The 16017-nt window shown below is 38.6% G+C and overlaps 1 long non-coding RNA gene across 1 annotated transcript; it reads left to right on the forward strand.

Moving 5' to 3' along the window:
• Positions 1 to 1580: 1580 nt before the first annotated feature.
• Positions 1581 to 13149, forward strand: LOC110909607. The gene is made up of 3 exons (XR_002575481.2): positions 1581 to 1743; positions 2402 to 2491; positions 12919 to 13149. It is a non-coding gene; the product is annotated as an uncharacterized LOC110909607 (long non-coding RNA).
• Positions 13150 to 16017: the final 2868 nt, after the last annotated feature.

Below are 16017 nucleotides of genomic sequence, written 5' to 3' on the forward strand. Positions count from 1 at the left end.
GCATCAAATCTAACCGTGGAGCAAGAGGAAAAGTTGATGGATGTGTTGGTCACCAATCAGGGGCGATTGGATGGACCATTGCGGATTTGAAGGGTATTAGTCCCTCGGTGGTGATGCACAAAATCATCACGGAAGAGAATGTGACTCCCGTTCGAGATGCACAACGGAGATTAAATCCGAATATGCGGGAGGTAGTGAAGAAAGAAGTGCTGAAATGGCTCGATACGGGTATCATTTACCCGATCTCGGATAGCCAATGGGTGAGCCCAACACAGACGGTTCCCAAGAAAGCGGGTATACAAGTCGTCAAAAATGACGCAGGTGAAGAGGTAGCCACTCGGCTGGTAACCGGGTGGCGAATTTGCATTGATTATAGGAAGTTGAATACCGCAACTTCCAAAGATCATTTTCCTTTACCGTTCATTGACCAAATAGTTGAGAAATTGTCGGGACAAAATTTTATTGCTTCTTAGATGGCTATTCTCGTTATAACCAAATTGCCATCCATCCGAAAGACCAAGCAAAGACCACGTTTACTTGTCCCTACGGCACTTTCGCATTTAGGCGAATGCCGTTTGGATTATGTAACGCCCCCGCCACCTTCCAAAGGTGTATGATGAGTATCTTTTCAGATATGGTGGGGAAGTCTTTGGAATCTTCATGGATGATTTCTCAATTTTTGGGTCATCTTTTGAGGCTTGTTTGGACCAACTAGATAAAGTGTTAAAAAGGTGTGTCGAAACTAGTTTGGTCTTAAGTTGGGAAAAGAGCCATTTTATGGTTCAAGAGGGAATTGTGTTGGGACACGTGGTGTCAAGTCGTGGGATAGAGGTTGATCGTGCTAAGGTACAAGTTATATCTACTTTACCGTATCCCACGACTGTTAAAGGTGTTAGGTCATTTCTAGGTCATGCGGGGTTTTATCGGCGGTTTATTAAGGGTTTTAGTGATATAACCAAACCTTTATGTAGTTTGTTGTTAAAAGACCAACCGTTTGATTTTAATGAAAATTGCCAAAACGCTTTTAACAAATTAAAAGAAAAGTTAGTTGAGGCCCCAATCTTGCAATCGCCAAATTGGTCTTTACCCTTTGAAATCATGTGTGATGCAAGTGATTATGCGGTGGGGGCCGTGTTGGGACAACGGTTTGACAAGAAACCTGTTGCCATATACTACGCAAGTAAGACTCTTTCGGATGCACAATTGTAACACCCCGAAAATGGGATTAGTAATCAAACTCTGTTAATACTGAAAGACGGGTGAAATACCGTTAGTGGTAAAATTTAACTCGAAAATATTAGGATTTAAAGGAATAATCCTAATATTAAATACAACGTGAATAAAAGCTTTTAAGGGAGTAAGTTTATAAGAAGTCCGAGTTAACGGGACTTAAAATAAAATAGGTTATAACTCCCGGAACCCACTAAATAACTAGGAATATCAACCTAGTTAGTCCAGTGTTTTAAAATAATGAGGGAACTTGATGTAGTAACCTTTATAAATCTGGGTAAAGTAGAGGGACTAAAATGGTTAAGATGAGAAAATGGGTTTTTATTAATTAAAACTAAAAACACCAAAACACACACCTTTGTGTGTGTTCTAGTCGTACAAAACACAGGAGCCAAGAAGGGCTCTCAAGCTCAAACCCTAACAAGCATAAAATCAACAAATTGAAGGGGTAAATCCAACCTAAATCGAAATCCAAGCACGAATTCATGATCACCTCGATGAAGGGATCATAAGGTATGCCAAATTTCATTATTTAGTTCCATCTTGAATTCTTGGTGAACATATGAAATCGAAAATTTGGCTTGCATGATTAAAGTTTGGATGAATTTAGGATAAAATCATGTCTAGGAGTAAACCCTAGTCAATAACTAGTTGAATTAGTGTTGAAATTATAAAGTTCATGATCATCCATTATGGGTGTTTAAATTGGTTTTGTAGAAACATGATGAACACTAGAACCATGATTGTCAAACTAGTGTTATTTAAACTTTATGAAGTTAATCTTGACATTTAACCATGAATTTGATGATCTTCTAGTAAAAGACGTTGAAATTGGCAAGATAGGTAGCCATAAGTTTGATTGTTAAATTCTATAAAAGAATGCCCATTAGGTGTTTGTTAAAATGCCTAAATGAGAAGTAAAGTGTTGAAATTCAAGTGAAACGCGTAATTGGCAAGCTTGACTAATTACATGAGATATGGGATAAAACGGGTTCTAATCATAATGTTGATTTGCCTTAATCGTGCATATTATATGATTAAAGGTAGTTGACTTTAGAAAGTCGACCCAACCTACGATGAAGTCGAATAGAAGTTTCGACATAAAGTCCGTAAGATGAACTAGTCATAATAATGATGACTAATCTAACCATCTTACGAATTATGATGCTAGTTTGACTCTTGACAAGCTAGATGGAGGCTTGGGGAAAGAAGCGGGTCAAACGAATCGTATACGCGGAAAAGAGCATAATCCGGATACTAGGTAAGTTAAAGCTTACACCTTTTATTAACAACTATTGGTTTTATAGATTATGAATAATCAAAAGTCATATTTGACTTATGATGTTTTGACCCGTCATGTGCGGTTCGGAACAAAAGACATTAATGATAAACCATGTTGAATGATTAAAAAGAGCTAATAAGATCATTTAGTCATGCAATGACTAATAAATAACGAGTTCTGAATGATTATCTTGTAAGGTAAATCAATACAATTAATAAGGGTAAAACGGTAAGGTGGTCACTAGTTAACGATAACCGTTAGTTTTGAAGGACACTTTATGGCGTAAGATATAAAGGGGTCAAAATGATCAAGAAATAGATTTATAAGGAAAATTGACCGTACGGTGTAAACCGGTACAAGTCATGTAGACGAGATGATGATAAATCCATCTCGCAAAAGTAAACGGTCATTTAGACCAAACGGGTCAAATGGTGAAAATATCACCCTTTGACAATATCGACTAATGGTTTGTCGAGTTGTATGATTACAGGAATAAATATTGACTGAATGTTGACATCGCTATTACTTAGCGGCTACTAAGGCAAGGTATCGAAACGGGTCAATATATTTATCCGAGCCAGGTTTGTATAATGATTCAACTCGTCATGTAGAACTTAAGGTTCTATAAGAGTTAGACAAGGATAAAATATAGATATTCGGTTATCATTAAGGTAAACCGAATAAATTGGGTCATGATTATGGTATTTTAGAAATATAATGGTTTCTAAACAAGATTATAGTTTTAAAAGTGGGATTTTGGTCGAACATGGCTTTAAAGGTCCTTCGTCGTAATAGGAGGGGTAAAAGTGACCAAAATGCCCTTATAAGTGAAATTAAGCAAACGACCCCTAAAGGTTGCTTAGAAATGAGTTTTGTGACCAAATAGATACTTGTATTAAGTATAAAAAGTGAAATATGCGAATCTTTGGGTCAAATGACTCTATATGAGTCTTTGCCATAAAATGATAATCCGAGGGGTAAAACTCGGAATAAATAGATCTCCACATTAAATCCTCCACACATATAGTTGTGGTGGAAGATAAATTGATAAATAATATGGAAGTACAATGCTAGAAGTGAATGGGTATGAATTATGCGGTAAAACTGCTTAAATACCCTTAACGGGTCAAAATAAGCTTCTAAGTCAAAACGGGTTAAAGAAGGTGTCACAGCCCCCGATCCCTAGTTCCCGGGAACGGGCGGCCGTGAGCCAGTTTCGGTGGTATCACGTTTATTTATCCAATTTGGCAGCGGAAATTTTCATCAGGACTGTAGTTAGGAAATATTTAATCAGAGTAAACCACCATGTTTTATAACATTAAACATATGGGTAAAACCCAAGTTTTCAGTACACACATTTTATAGGAATAAATCCTATTTATTTAATAAAAACATCCATTTTATTCTTAGGTAACTTTATTGCCACTTTTCCAAGCCTTCAGTGCTGTCCAGCTGGCTTCTATTTGGCTTTCACATTTTGTTACCTGAAACGCGTTTTAAAAACATTTTGTCAGTGGGAAATACTGGTGAGTGAATCCCATTTTAATCAGGTTTAAAGAAAATAATTTCACAGTGAACAATATTGAGGGCGATCCCGCAATTACATTTGTTTCCAAGTTATATCAATTATGACCCGTTGGTACTGTTAGACCTGACTTGTGGAAATGTTACTCCAGGAGATAACAAATTTTGTATACAAAACCCCAACATACCCACGATAATTGTATTCTTACAAATACTCAATAACTGTTATTCGCATGGAAAAGTATGTAAGGTTTTGTAAAAACATTTAACAAAAAGAGGATTACTCACTTTGCTGTCTTAGGTTATTCTTTAGGGTTTCCTGGTGAATATCTATAATTTACACAAATGCACGTGTGTTAGTATAATAACCCATTTTAACATTATTAATACCCTCCCCGAGATGGTATTCCAACGACTTCGTCGGGCAGAACCACGACAGCCGTTACGGAACCCTAGATCAATCGGGCAGCGTATCTAATACGTCTCCAGGGGTTATAATACTTACATCGTAGCAGAACCTCGCTAATTAGGGGGTATAATGCCCGGGTATAATAACGCCACTACAGAAATTTAGAAAGAAAGAAAGAAAATGAACGACGGAAAGTGAAATCCGATGCGTTCTATTTATAGGGCCTGATTCTGTCTCTCTCGCGGCCCGCGTAACATGAGCATAGGGCCTACGCGGCCCGCGTTGACCTCCGGTCAATGCGTAGCTTAGCTGGGTCACTATGTAGCTTGTCCGGGTGTTGGGCCACGTGGCAGCCCAGGGTCGTGCCAGATTTTAGGACACTCGCGGCCCGCATGAACTTAAATGGAACCATACGCGGCCCGCATGAACTTAAATGGAACCATACGCGGCCCGCATGAACTAAAGAATTCAGCGGAGTCCGGTTACATCTTAATGCGGCCCGCGTTAAGTTGAGGTGAGGTCCTATGCGGCCCGCCTCAGCTTAAATTTTTAGTGTTTTTAATTTATTATATATATACAATCTATTTTGGGCTCGGTTTTCATATACGGGGTGCATATAAAGACATATTGATACATTTCAAGATATATTAGGGTGTCAAAATTATTATGAGGGTGTCGGTTTTACCGAGGGTTGTTATATCCTCCCCACCTTGTTTTAGAGCTCGTCCTCGAGATCTACTGAAACAAGTGTGGATATTTCTTTTGCATTTCTGATTCAAGCTCCCATGTGTATTCAGGTCCTCTTTTAGAGTCCCACTTCACTTTGACCAGAACTAATCTCTTATGCTTGAGATTCTTAATTTTCCTATCTTCAATCTGTAGAGGTCTCTCTACAAATTTGAGTTGTTCATTTACTTCTATATCTTTAAGAGGTACTAAGAGTGATTCATCGGCTAGACACTTTTTGAGATTAGATACATGAAATACATCATGTATTCCTGCCATTTCCTCTGGCAGTTGTAGCTGATAGGCTACAAGTCCTACTCTTTTAATAATCTTGAAAGGTCCAATATACCTGGGACTTAGTTTTCCTCTTTTGATGAATCTTACTACTCCTTTCCAAGGAGAGACTTTTAATAATACTTTATCTCCTACCTGAAATTCTAATGGTTTGCGTCTGTTGTCAGCGTAGCTCTTTTGTCGATCACGCGCTGCTTTCAGTCGTTCCTTGACTTGAATGATTTTATCAGTTGTTTCTTGTACTATCTTGGGTCCAGATAGTTGTTTTTCCCCAATTTCTGCCCAACAGACTGGGGTTCTGCACTTTCGTCCATAAAGTGCTTCGAATGGTGCAGCATTGATACTTGTGTGATAACTGTTATTATAAGAAAATTCTATTAAAGGTAAGTGTTCGTCCCAATTACCTCCGAAATCAATTACACAAGCTCTAAGCATGTCTTCCATCGTCTGGATTGTCCTTTCGCTTTGCCCGTCTGTTTGAGGATGATAAGTTGTGCTTAAGTTCAACTTGGTTCCCATTGCTTTTTGGAAACTTGACCAAAAATGAGAAGTAAAACGGCTATCTCTATCAGAAACAATTGATAAAGGAATGCCATGTAAAGAAACGATTTCATTTACATACAATTTGGCTAATTGTTCCATACTAAAGGTTTCTTTCATTGGTAGGAAATGAGCTGACTTGGTTAGTCTATCTACAATCACCCAGATTGTATCATTACCTTTTCTTGTTTTGGGTAATTTGGTAACAAAATCCATTGTTATCAATTCCCATTTCCAAACTGGCATTTCTAATTGTTGCAACAAACCTGAGGGTTTCTGATGTTCAGCTTTAACTTGTGAGCAAGTTAGACATTTAGAAACATAAGCTGCTATATCCTTTTTCATTCCTATCCACCAGAAATTTTTCCTTAAATCCTGGTACATTTTATCACTTCCTGGATGCATTGTATATTTAGACTTATGAGCTTCTTCTAATATACGGTGACGTAAATTTCCTAATTTAGGTATCCACATTCACTTTTTATGGAACCTCCAAATTCCATCTATTCCTTGTTCTAACTCCTTAATCATTCCTTTTAATTTTTCAGTATCCTCCTTGATTACTGATTCTTGTGCTTTTCTAATCTGATCGTTTAAATCTACTTGTAGATTTAATTTAAGAGAACGTACCCTTTTTGGCTTTTCGTGATACTTTCGACTTAAAGCATCAGCCACCACATTGGCTTTTCCTGCATGATACTGGATATCACAATCATAATCACTAAGTAATTCCATCCAGCGTCTTTGTCTCATATTCAACTCTTTTTGCCCAAAAACATACCTTAAACTCTTATGATCTGTAAAAACGGTAAACTTACTACCATAAAGATAATGTCTCCAAATCTTAAGGGCAAAAATTATAGCTCCTAATTCCAAATCATGGGTTGAATAATTTTCTTCATGACTTTTAAGTTGTCTAGAGGCATAAGCTATAACCTTTTGACGTTGCATTAATACACATCCATAACCTAACTTTGAAGCGTCACAAAAGACTACAAAGTCTTCAGTTCCTTCCGGTAACGCTAGTATGGGTGTATGGGTTAATCTTTGCTTAAGGATTTTAAAGGCTTCTTCTTGTTTTGGTCCCCATTCAAATTTAACAGATTTACAGGTTAACTTAGTTAAAGGAATGGCTATTCTAGAAAAATCTCGAATAAATCTTCTATAATAACCGGCCAATCCTAAGAAACTTCTAACTTCGGTTGGTGACTCAGGGGTTTTCCATTTGGTAATTGCCTCGATCTTTGTTGGATCTACATGAATTCCTTCATGGTTAACTAAATGTCCGAGAAATTGTACCTGTTCTAACCAAAACTCACATTTTAAAAACTTAGCATAAAGCTTTTCCTTTCTCAATAAACTTAAAAGTAATTGCAAGTGCTTTGCATGTTCTTCCTTACTTTTAGAGTAAATTAGAATATCATCTATGAAGACAATTATGAATTTATCCAAATATGGTTTACATATTCGGTTCATCATGTCCATAAATGCGGCTGGGGCATTGGTTAAACCAAATGGCATGACAGTAAATTCATAATGACCATACCTCGTTCTGAATGCGGTTTTAGGAATATCCTCTTCCTGTACCTTTAATTGATGATATCCTGATCTTAAATCAATTTTAGAGAAAAATCGAGCTCCTTGAAGTTGATCAAACAAATCATCGATCCTCGGTAATGGATACCGATTCTTAATCGTGACTTTGTTTAATTCGCGGTAGTCAATGCACATACGCATTGATCCGTCCTTCTTTTTAACAAATAAAATCGGCGCTCCCCATGGCGATGAGCTTGGCTGTATGAATCCTTTTTCCAACAATTCGTCTAGCTGTTTCTTTAATTCTTGCATTTCCGCGGGTGCCAAACGGTAGGGTGCTTTGGCAATTGGTGCTGTTCCTGGTAGCAGGTGAATTCTAAATTCAACTTCTCTGTCTGGCGGTAGTCCTGGCAATTCTTCTGGAAAGACATCTGAAAACTGAGACACTACCGGAATGTCTTTTAATTCTTTTCCTTTAGTGTTAGTGATTATAGAAATCAAATACACTATAGATCCTTTCCTTATATAACTTGCAGTTTTCATCACAGAGATGAATTTAGTGGATCTAGATGGTTTATCTCCTTTAATTGTGATCTTTTCACCTCTTGGTGATTTTACCTGAATTGACTTTTGATCACATAAGATATTGGCTATAACCAATCCATTCCTAATACGACATCAAATCCAACTAGATTCATTGGGTAAAGGTTTGCAATAAATTTTTGATTAAAAATTTCTATTCTTGCTTCTTGCAAGACTTCAGAAATCTTAACGGTTTCTCCATTTGCTGTCTCTACTAGACATTCTTGTGGTAGTTTAGTTAATGATTGATTTAGGAGTTTGCAAAATGAAGTATTAATAAAACTTTGGTTTGCACCAGAGTCAAATAATACTTTAGCAAAAATATCATTAACTAAAAACGTACCAGCAATGACGTCCGGAATCATCCTAGCTTCGTCTGCAGTTAGACGAATGCTCTAGCATTTTTAGTATTCTTGTTGTTTGCAGCTGGAGCCAATTTTGGACAGTTTGTCTTAATATGACCTTTTTCTCCACAGTTGTAACACATTCCATTACTGGTTTTTCTCCTGCAATTTTCTTCCTTGTGTCCTGGTGCCTTACAGTAATTACAGTAAGTGGAGCATTTTCCAGAATGCTTCTTCTTGCAGTTTCTGCAGTATGGTGCAGAGGTAGAACCTATATTCCTACGGTTGGAATTCCCAGAATGGAATTCTTGAGTAAGCCTTTGGGTTAGGTTTCTCCTCTGGTCTTCTTCTCTAGTTCGCACTAGTTCATCAGTCAAGGTATTGGCTAGTTCTACAGCTTCCTCTATGGTTTGGGGTCTAGCTGCCTTGACTACATGTCTAATCTCTCCAATTAATCCCCAGATGTAACGGGAGATTAATACCGGTTCAGGTGATGCAAGGGTTGGTACTATCCTAGCATATTCAAAGAATGTGGTAGTGTAACCCTTACTGTCTACCCCGACCATTCTAAGATTCAGAAACTTATTTGCTATCTGTTCCTTTTCATTGGGAGGGCAGAATTTCCTTTCTACCATATTTTTGAACTCCTCCCATTCCATGCTATAAATCCTATCACTTCCTCTTGACTGGAGGATAGTGTTCCACCATTCTAAGGCTGCGTTTTTAAACAGATTTGAAGCAAACATTATCTTATCTTCTTCAACACATTTGCTTATTTTTAGAACAGCCTCAGTTTTCTCTATCCAGCGTAGGGCTGCAATGGGTCCTTCATTGCCCGAGAATTCTATTGGTTTACAGGACCAGAATTCCTTGTAAGAACAACCATATGGCATGGTTCTTCTTCTTTTGGGAATGGGCGCTTGAAGTATGGGTCCATTGTTCACGCTGTGTTCCGGTTCACTTGGTCGCTTACTGCTATGCTTTCTTTTATTATTCGCTTCTTGAACCGTTTGAATAATAAATGGCATTGCATCTATAATTCCTTGTGCCACTATGTGTTGAACGACACTATTATCCATTTGGTTTCCATTGTTATTGTTGTCCGGATTCTCATTAACCACGTTAATGTTACTCTGGTTATCGTTATTCAGATTATCTTGATTTCCCGCGTCGGCCATCTGAATTTTAAACATTTACCAAATATTAATATCACAAGTAATATTTGAATATAGCCAATCACATGACACGCACTTTCAGCCAAAAGCGTCGAGCATTGCGACTTTTACTCTATTTATATAGTATGCATCATTACACACTAGTACTGAAATTTAAATTACAATACCGACTGAAATGTAAAGCTACAATACTAATAGTAGGCGTCCGTAGTGTTTTTTTTCTAACACATACACACATATATTATTATATTATATTATATTATTACTACTACTACCGTTCCTGCCATCACATTCACTGATATGGATTCATCAAAAAATCCATATTACGCTCGTCGTATTTCCATACGAGGCGTTCTCCCACCTGTCGCATTCTCTCACTGCTTTCTAAAATTTCCTCACCGAAGGTCCTAAGTTCTTGGACATTTTCTGCACTCATTGGGGGTGCAGGTTCTAGGACTGGGTTAGGAATCTGTGGTGCGGGTTCCTGATATGGAGGCATAGGGGCCTGGTACGGGTATGAATTCTCGAAAATTTCCCTAACATATGCATCACTAATGTTGTAGGGATCTTGAGGATCTAACCCTAGATAAGCTCCTAAGTTGGGCATTGGCACATTTTCCTGTATTGGGTTTTGTTGCACGTAGTCCCTAACATCGTCCCACCAGGGGTCGTAGTTGTTTGGGTCTAGAGGATTTGGTGCAGGTACCCTAGGTATCTCCTCCGGGTTGTAATCAGGCATTTCTATTTGATTTTCTACTTCCATGGGTTGGTCAGGATTTTGTGGTTGTGGTTGAGGTGCTAGCATTTGTTCCAGGTTTGGGTCAGTAGCAGTGTTTGCTAAAATATGGATATTAGCTATACCCCTATTTAGCATATCCTGATTACAGGCATCAGTCTCTCTTTTTGCTGCGGCTAACACTCGCTGTTCCTGCAACTTTTTCATTCGTTTCCTACGCTCGTGTGCTCCCCTACTGAACCGTCCCCTCTTTTTCTGAGGAAATGGCTCTTCAGATTGAGCCTTAAACACAAAGATTCCTTCTTCCGTGTCAGCAGAGTACCCTGAGAGGGCAGGCTGAGAAGAGGAGGTGCCTTCGCTCCTAGGCGAACCAGACAGTTGACGATAGGCGTCAGAGGGTCCTTGGTCGCTCATACTGTAAACTAACAAATAGTCACATAACACATAGCAAGAAAATACAATTATGCACGTGTTCCCGTAATTTATTTCCTAACACTTTGAATTTTGATGTCAGCGGAACACTTCTGTGGCTGAATCAGTGGCATAGCTCTGATACCACCTTCTATCACAGCCCCCGATCCCTAGTTCCCGGGAAAGGGCGGCCGTGAGCCAGTTTCGGTGGTATCACGTTTATTTATCCAATTTGGCAGCGGAAATTTTCATCAGGACCGTAGTTAGGAAATATTTAATCAGAGTAAACCACCATGTTTTATAACATTAAACATATGGGTAAAACACAAGTTTTCAGTACACACATTTTATAGGAATAAATCCTATTTATTTAATAAAAACATCCATTTTATTCTTAGGTAACTTTATTGCCACTTTTCCAAGCCTTCAGTGCTGTCCAGCTGGCTTCTATTTGGCTTTCACATTTTGTTACCTGAAACGCGTTTTAAAAACATTTTGTCAGTGGGAAATACTGGTGAGTGAATCCCATTTTAATCAGGTTTAAAGAAAATAATTTCACAGTGAATAGTATTGAGGGCGATCCCGCAATTACATTTGTTTCCAAGTTATATCAATTATCACACGTTGGTACTGTCAGACCTGACTTGTGGAAATGTTACTCCTTAACCAGGAGATAACAAATTTTGTATACAAAACCCCAACATACCCACGATAATTGTATTCTTACAAATACTCAATAACTGTTATGCGCATGGAAAAGTATGTAAGGTTTTGTAAAAACATTTAACAAAAAGAGGATTACTCACTTTGCTGTCTTAGGTTATTCTTTAAGGTTTCCTGGTGAATATCTATAATTTACACAAATGCACGTGTGTTAGTATAATAATAACCCATTTTAACATTAGTAATACCCTCCCCGAGACGGTATTCCAACGACTACGTCGGGCAGAACCACGACAGCCGTTACGGAACCCTAGATCAATCGGGCAGCGTATCTAATACGTCTCCAGGGGTTATAATACTTACATCGTAGCAGAACCTCGCTAATAGGGGGTATAATGCCCGGGTATAATAACGCCACTACAGAAATTTAGATAGAAAGAAAGAAAGAAAATGAACGACGGAAAGTGAAATCCGATGCGTTCTATTTATAGGGCCTGATTCTGTCTCTCTCGCGGCCCGCGTAACATGAGCATAGGGCCTACGCGGCCCGCGTTGACCTCCGGTCAATGCGTAGCTTAGCTGTGTCACTATGTAGCTTGTCCGGGTGTTGGGCCACGTGGCGGCCCAGGGTCGTGCCAGATTTTAGGACACTCGCGGCCCGCATGAACTTAAACGGAACCATACGCGGCCCGCATGAACTAAAGAATTCAGCGGAGTCCGGTTACATCTTAATGCGGCCCGCGTTAAGTTTAGGTGAGGTCCTATGCGGCCCGCCTCAGCTTAAATTTTTAGTGTTTTTAATTTATTATATATATACAATCTATTTTGGGCTCGGTTTTCATATACGGGGTGCATATAAAGACATATTGATACATTTCAAGATATATTTGGGTGTCAAAATTATTATGAGGGTGTCGGTTTTACCGAGGGTTGTTATAGAAGGTATATAAACCCGTGATTTTGAGCCTAATATAATAGGAGATATTGAAATTATGAAGTTCATGGATTTAAAGATCAAATAGGCATGTTTGTTTGATAAAATCAAGAACGGGTCAAAATTTGGTAAAAAGGGTAATAATCCAAAGATTTAAAAGTCTTAAATTTTGTTAATCCGAATGTCGGATTTTAACTCCATATGATGGAGAATTAAATTACGGATGCGTAGGAAAAAGAATCATGTAAAACGGATTAAAAACGAGAGAGTTATGTCCGTTTCGGTAAGAACTAATGGCTGAGAAAAGTGCAGAGCTGACACGGCCGGGTGATTAGCTGACACGGCCGGGCGAAGGTTCTGTGAAAAATTTATGGTTAGCTGACACGGCCGGGTGGTTAATCCGAACCGGCCGGGTGAGGGGGCTGAAAACAAAACAAAAATAATTTCTTGTTTTGTTACATTAAGCACGGAACTTGTTTATACTCGATTATTAAAGTGTCAAAACTAATTATTTACATGGTTTTGACCGTAGGTGAAGATGGACCTAATCCGGATGAAGATCAAGCGGCGAGCAAGAACCGAACACACGTTAAATGAAGCTTCCGCGTCAAATCTTGATTTGTGTTGTTATAAGTGAATTATGTAAACACTTATAAATTGTTTTTGAAATGTTGTAATCATTTGGGAATGTTGGTATAACAAGTTTTGTAAAGACACATTTTAGCATAAAAATGTGTATCTTATTATTAAAATATTAATAAAACCAGACGGGCGTTACAACAATTAAATTACACCACCACCGAAAAGGAGCTACTTGGGGTGGTATATGCATTGGATAAATTTCGGTCATACATATGGGGTAGTAAAGTGATTATCTATTCTGATCACACTACAGTTAGGTACCTCATGGAGAAGAAGGATGCAAAACCGAGGTTAATCCGATGGGTGTTATTGCTCCAAGAGTTTGATTTGTAGATACGGGACAAAAAGGGTATCGAGAATGTGGTAGCGGACCACTTGTCCCGGTTGATGGTCGAAGAGGATCCGAAGTCTTTAGAGATCAATGAGTCTTTCCCAGATGAGCACATAATGAAATTAGATAAATTACCATGGTACGCTAACATTGTAAATTATCTTGTTACAGGTGATATGTCAGCACATTGGGATAGACGGAAGAGGCAACATTTTATGTCTCAAATCAAGTATTACAGGTTGGAAGAACCGCACTTGTGGAAAGAGTGTGCGGATCAAGTGATCAGAAGATGCAATAGATGACAAAGAGATTCCAAGCGTGTTGCAGCATCTACACTCGTTTGCGTGTGGTGGCCATTTTAGTGGTCACAAAACAGGTCATAAAGTGTTGAATAGTGGTCTTTATTGGCCAACTATTTTTAAAGATGCGAATGAGTTTTCAAGGAATTGCATAGAGTGTCAAAAATTAGGGGGTATTTCAAAAAGGGATGAAATGCCCATGCAACCAATCCTTGTAGTCGATGTTTTCGATGTGTGGGGTATTGATTTCATGGGCCCATTCCCCAAATCTTATGGCAACTTGTACATCTTAGTGGCCGTTGACTACGTGTCAAAGTGGGTTGAAGCAATAGCCACCAAGACAAACGACCATTCCGTGGTTTGCAATTTTGTTCAAACCAATATTTTTTCAAGGTTTGGGATTCCTCGTGTCATCATAAGTGATGGAGGATCTCATTTTAAAAATTTTCGGTTTGGGAAACTTTTGAAACGGTTTGGTGTTGACCATAGAATTGCTACCCCCTATCACCCGCAAACAAGCGGGCAAGTTGAGGTGTCAAATAGGCAAATCAAAGAGATTTTGCAAAAGACCGTGCGAGCGGACCGTAAGGATTGGTCAATTAAGTTGATTATGGGCCTACCGTACGGCACATAAGACACCCATTGGCACTACACCTTACCAGTTGGTTTACGGTAAAAATTGTCATTTACCGGTTAAACTTGTGCATAAGTCATTGTGGGCTATTAAAGAGGTTAATTTGATGATGTAGGTAAGGAACGAAAACTCAAGCTATGTGAGTTGGAGGAGCTACGGGAAATGGCATATGAATGCTCGTCCAAGTATAAGGACGGGATGAAGAAAGCGCATGATGCCAAGTTGAGAAAGAAAGAGTTCGAGGTTGGCCAAAAGGTGTGGCTTTATAATTCGAAGATCAAGTTCTTTCCCGTAAAGCTCCGGAGCAAATGGATGGGACCCTATGTTATCACCCGGGTCGGACAATTGGGTGATGTTACCATCGAGGACTCGAAGGATGGGGTACGACAAACGGTAAATGGTCATCGGCTAAAACCGTTTCTCGACGGTAACGAAAAGTTGGATGAAAACAAGGAATCGGTGAGCTTCGTGGTAAGCATCCCGGTTTATGAGGTCGAATGAAAAGGACCGGTAACGTTTTGTGTAAAGTTATGTATAATTATTTAATTGTTTGTGTGTTTTTGTGTTAATCGTTTTCGTTTCATACTAATCTCTCTTGATTGTGTGAAGTCCGGACATTCCGAACGGGTCATGAAGACACAAGGTATGCTTTTAGGCTTTGTTATGTGCATTGAGGACAATACACGACTTTTTGGGGGGTGGTAGGGTCGTTAACGATTTTCGCGTTTCAAATTTTAACTTATAAAAAATTACAAAAAGATTTTTAATAATTTTTAGGAATTTTTTAATGTATATAGACCCTTTGTTAAAAATCCATAATTTTCCTCCTAATTTTCATAAAAAAATTAATAAATAAAGCCCGTCGGCAATGGGTGTAAGGGCGTCGGGGACGGGTTCTCATAAGGCCCGTCGGCACAGGTTGACCGTATCCAGACAGTTAAGCCGTCGGCTACACTCGCACAAACCGGGACCCGTCGGCGACGGGCTTGCTTTCTCACACCGAACCAGTCTCGTTTTTACACCATAAAATCGAACCAATACACCTTTTTACCCCACCACACACAATCTAAACTCTATAGTAACCACTCAATTCAACTTACAACCATCTCATATCATCCACTCCTCCAAAAATCCCTGCCATCTCTCTCCTAACTCATCCTTTTCCCTTCATCTTCTTCATCTCTTCTCCAAAACCTTAAACTTTCACATTCTTATAACTCTCTCAATTCTCCACCAAATCCTCTGATTCTTGGGTTTATCTTGTGTGAATTTTCGAGAGGAACAAAACCCCCCAACACGGTTTTCATCAATTCTTGCTAGTTTGCAAGATTGCTGGGTGTGTAATTTCGGGTTTTTGAAGGGTGTGCATCAAGTTACTTGTTTTACATCTTTCTCGTATTTCTTCTTGTCTACAACATCACAGGTATGGATTTCACTCAAATTTGTGCTCGATTATCATACGCTTAGTGTCTTTCTTCCAGAATTTTAAACTTTTTAGTTTAAGAGTAGGTTGTTTAGACAATGTATGTTGTTCTAGCATGATTTTGAGTAAGATTAGTTGCTTTGGATGGAATTTGAGCATGTTATAACCATAGTGAAGTGATTACACTTGTTATGAACAATAATGAACATGAAGGTGATGTTGAATATATTGTTGAACTTATAAGAAATTGCAAGATTAACAAGAAAATTGATAAGTATATGATAAAGCGAGCGACTTTGTAA

The sequence above is a fragment of the Helianthus annuus genome, chromosome 15 (assembly GCF_002127325.2).
Source record: "Helianthus annuus cultivar XRQ/B chromosome 15, HanXRQr2.0-SUNRISE, whole genome shotgun sequence".
Taxonomy (NCBI): Eukaryota; Viridiplantae; Streptophyta; class Magnoliopsida; order Asterales; family Asteraceae; genus Helianthus; species Helianthus annuus.